Raw genomic sequence first — 4,806 nt, 5'->3', positions numbered from 1 at the left:
CAGCCCTTTATTTTAACGCCCTGTCCTTTATATTTTTTTTCAAAATAAAGGACGCCTTTTGTCCTTCATTTCTTAAACTGTCCTTTAAACCAACTCTGCATGTTTCAGAGGTAAATTTTTAATCTCAGAATATGAAAAATAAAAATGTCCCTTATAAATATAATGACAACTTTCGCCAGTTTGTTTCGCACCCCACTTGAAGGTTTTCATTTAATTGATAATCTTTGTACAATCTATAAAGCATAGAGAAAATTGTGCCCAGGGTCGTGTTGCACGCTGAGCTTCCAGTTCCACTGAAAGAGAACAATAAACCCCCTGCTGCACAGTGGTTCAAAACTGGCATTCATTCACTCCATTTTGCACTTAATGTGATTAATTTAATTTTTTGTATGAAAGCTTACAATATTTGATTTGATTTCTGAATTTTATTTTGATTATATTAAATTTTTTAGTGCAAAATGCAGAAAAAGTAGCAATTTTGAAGCAGTAAAGTGAAGTAAAAATTGGTGGAAAAATGAAGACTGTGGTGGATTATGAACATTTAATTCCAATTTTTAACCACTATGTGTTGGTTTCGTCGTACAGTATGAATAATGGTAAACGCATTTTGGTAGCAAAGGATGGCGAATTCCTTGAAAAGGATTTGTACTGTAACTTGTAAATATTTGATTTAAATTACGATATGGGCAAGGTACTTTTATCATACCAGTTGTATGTACGTATTCCCAAATCAGTTTGAAAAAAATGTCCTTTATTTTACGTTGGTTAATATGGCCACCGTAATTATGCACCACATGTTTATACTCTCTTGCGCACTCAAATAAGAAGACAAAAATTAAATCAATGAATTTATAAAATACATATCGTTGCAAAACCGTTTAAATTGCCGTTGTGGTAAAAATGAGATTTGGTAACCCTGAACTCCAGGCATCGAGAATTATGCATAAAAATCGTTAAATCGTTATTTTAACAACAGATTTGTAAAATTATAGCTAGACAAAATACCACCTAACAAGGCAATGCCTTCAAAGAATAAACCATTTTTTCGCTCTCCTGTAAAATGTGAGTGCCGCAAGATCGGCGGTTTTGCAATTGGTCGATGGGCGGTTTTGCAAATACATCGACGATATGTTTGTGTGTATGTAAATATTTCTGGCTGCTGTTGTTGCTACTAAAAATTTAAATTAGCATTTAGCAATTCCAATGATTTATCATTATTTTACTACTCGCTGACTCTCGTTTGGCGGCGTGACAGCATTTTTTATTTCGTGGATATTGTGTAGTATACGCTTACATATTTATGTATATACAAACGCTCGCCTGCTTGTGGTAGGCAGTGTTGCCAGAACTTTTTGGTCCGCTAACAATTAACTAATTAACAACTAAAATTCACATCTTTTATTTAAATAAATCACAAGTGGAAAGACTAGTAAAATCATTAAATAAATTTCAAAAACAGAGGCTGGTAAATTCATTACAAATTATTTTTGTTTAACAAAGGTTAAAAAAAGCTTACCCTACAAGACATCTGCCGGTCATATGACTGGTCATCTGACTGGGAGATTTGCAGCCTTTTGGCATCATATTTTACGTCAGAATTGAAGGGATTTCTGAAAAATCTGACCAGTCCTTTTCTGTACATGTGATTTTGCATCCCTTTTCATCATATGGCCTCGATGGATGTCAACTTAAGGTCTCTTAAAATTTGATGGGAATTTTTACAGCATTTTTTATGTGTTTGGTTTTTATTTTAGTGTATTGAGCATCGGCCAGTCTAAAATGTCCTTTTCTTGTAGGGAAGCTTAATATCATAAGTCATGTTTGTATTACTTAAACATAAAAAAGAGGTCAATTACAAACTTATGACGTTTTCTTTTCTATTGAAAAAGTTCGTCTTATTATATTGTAACATTTTGTTATTTTTTAAGTGTTGCGTATAAAACTTGTTCTTTGGAAAAAAATACAGAGCATTGGCTATTTTTCCCTTAGTTTGTTTAATGTCAATTATTTTCTTATGAAAATAGAGCTGATTACCTAACAAACACCATATAAATCCAAACATTATGAAAATTCTAACAAATTTCACCGCGTCGTTAGAAACATTATGGTATGCAGCTTATAGTCTATTAAATTTTAATATAATATGGTGCAAATTTGATGTAGCTAGGGCCTATCGTTGATTTTTGGCATTTTTATTAATGACGGTGTTACGAATTTTTTCCCATACAAAGTATGTGATACCATTTTTTTATATGGAAAAAAAAAGAATGCAGAACACCATCAACAAAAAAATTGCCAAAAATTATTGGCATGTGTTATCTACTTAAATTTGCACTTTATAATATAATCAAATGTAAATTTTTTAAAGTAGCTGATTAAAAAAATAAAAACTGTGGAGAAAATTTACAGAATTTTCAGAATTTTCGCATAAAGTATGAAATTTGAAATTAAATGGTGTTTTTAAGTAATCAGCTACACTTTCATTAAAATCATAACAAGGATTAAATAAACTAAAGAAAAATAGCCAAAACTTGCTAAAATGTCCTGCTGCAGTTTATATGCATATTTGTTCGCTTAAAATTAAAATCATAGAAATCGGATCAGTATTTTAGGACTTTTCGGATTACAAAAAATGGTCTTTCAATTTTATATAACACAGTCCGACATGCAAGTTTTCTCCGAGATAAAGCTAGCCATTTCTAATAGATTTTGAGTGGTCAAATTTCTTGAAAAGGAAACTTATGTATTTTATCTTTATGAAAATAAGGCCTNAGATTTTGAGTGGTCAAATTTCTTGAAAAGGAAACTTATGTATTTTAACTTTATGAAAATAAGGCCTATAGCAAATTCGGCTAAAATAGGCTAAAACGGCTATTTTTTTTTTTTTTTGCAAAACGTCTAACAAATCGGATGCCGGATAAATCAAATTTTCTCCGGCTGTTTGCTATCGCAACCGGCTAAATCTAGCCGGAAAACGGCTAAACTGGCAACACTTGTGGTAGGGCAAGTGCGCACTTTACTCTTTGAAAATAATATTTTTACTTCCGTCATTACTGTGTTGCCCCCAAAACTGATGGCAATAGGCAATCGCCCATTGCTTTAGTTTGGCTCCTATGGCTGCCACGTCGGCACACATTGGTCCTCAAGACTGAATACATAAGTACATTCATATTTAATTAATTAGATTGTAGTCAGGCGGATTAGCAGTCTCGACGGCCTCGATACGAACATGCCAAATGGCGATTGTTGATCGTGCAATCCCCTTAGGCTCTGTGCAAGCAAGCAAGTCTAATCGGCTTGCCAAAGCGTCGACAGAGAATTTCAATAATTCAAAGTAAGTGACTCGTTCTGTCGGCGATATTATAATTAAATAATTTTATTCACTTACCGAGCATTTACTTGTGTGTCTTAGTGAATTTTCAAAAGTAAATATACAAAAATATTTATTTCTGCATTGTGTTTGCATTTGAAAATGTAACTCTTGCATTATAATACTAATGCAATTTTTTTATTTCTTTGTTTTTCGGCTCTTTTAGGTGCAGAAGAGTATACACTTGCCATTAACGAGTTTGTCGTCGCCGCGGGTTTTGATGTGTAGCGCCTCAGTTGGCACCGAAGGTTCCGTTACGCTACAACTGAGAGACTCTTCAGATTCCAATCAGTCGCCGGCCCCGAGTTCTTTAGAAAATGCCTTGACCATTGGCTATCCCGATCCGGAGATGTTGGCCGACGTATTCGGCACACTGCAGACAGCCTGTAAGTATGCAACACAACATGTATTTTCTCAGTTCAGAGTGCGCATTTCGCTAACTAACAGCGCATACTATTTATTGTTAAAAACAAATTTTAATTATTTGCAGCGTTCAAGAATCATAGCAGTGCGTTAGCGTCAACGTCGCCAACAGCAACAACAACAAACCATAGCAATAATCAAATAAATATTTGTAGCAGCAGCAGCAACAGCAGTAGCTGCAACAATAAAAGCAAAACCACCAGTAGCGCGAGTAGCAATAGCAACAGCACCACCTCCACTTCAGCGTCCACACCTGCTAATAAAATTACAATAGGTCGGCGTAATCAAAGTGTATCAGCAAACACAACAACAACCGCATCAGCATCTTCCACCGCCACTAGCACAGCGTCAACAACCGCAACAACAACAACGTGCAAGACATCTGTACAAACTGTGTCCACAGCAACGAATACCACCAATAAAACAACCAGCAGCTACGTAAAAAATTGCCTAATACGGAGCAGTAGCTGCAGCAACACGAACAACGTTACATCGCTGGCGCAGATAATGAGCAATAGCAGCACCAGCAGCTCATCATCGCTATTGAATCACAGCAATACGAATAGCAACAGTAACTGCAGCAGCAATAGCAATTTCAGTTCGTCAAGCAGCAGCAACGACAGCATTGTCAGCATAAATAGCAACAATAGTGGCGGTGGTGTTTTGAAGAGTGGTGGTAGTAGTAAGAGTACCGGCGCAGGCGGTGCAACAAGTGCAACGCTAAAGAAGAGTCGGCCGAAATTGTCTTCACCAACACGACATGGGCCACAGCAGTGTCAGGTGAGTTGGAAAAGAAGATAGGAAGAGGGTGGATGGATGACCACTATGGTCGTGTAAATTCCTAGAGCCTCGTAATAAACGAGATACATACCGATTGAAAAATTCCCCGGTTATAACTTTATTAAATTTTTGTTTGTAGTAGGACATACTCACCCGACCAAGAAACGTAGGTTAGCAGATTTTAGGAGTTTTCGTATTTTTGCTTTTATGTCCATCGAATGTATCGAGAATGT

The 4,806-nt window shown here is 35.7% G+C and overlaps 1 pseudogene; it reads left to right on the top strand.

Moving 5' to 3' along the window:
• The first annotated feature begins 514 nt into the window (after nucleotides 1–514).
• The window catches only part of LOC108377693 (uncharacterized protein DDB_G0271670-like), an 11,053-nt pseudogene continuing 6,761 nt past the window's right edge, over nucleotides 515–4,806 (top strand).

This window comes from Rhagoletis zephyria, unplaced genomic scaffold (genome assembly GCF_001687245.7).
Source record: "Rhagoletis zephyria isolate East Lansing unplaced genomic scaffold, Rhagoletis_zephyria_1.1 Rzeph_scaffold_12536, whole genome shotgun sequence".
NCBI lineage: Eukaryota > Metazoa > Arthropoda > Insecta > Diptera > Tephritidae > Rhagoletis > Rhagoletis zephyria.
The sequence above is the reverse complement of the archived record's forward strand: the minus strand, read 5'-3'. Positions and strand labels throughout refer to the sequence as shown.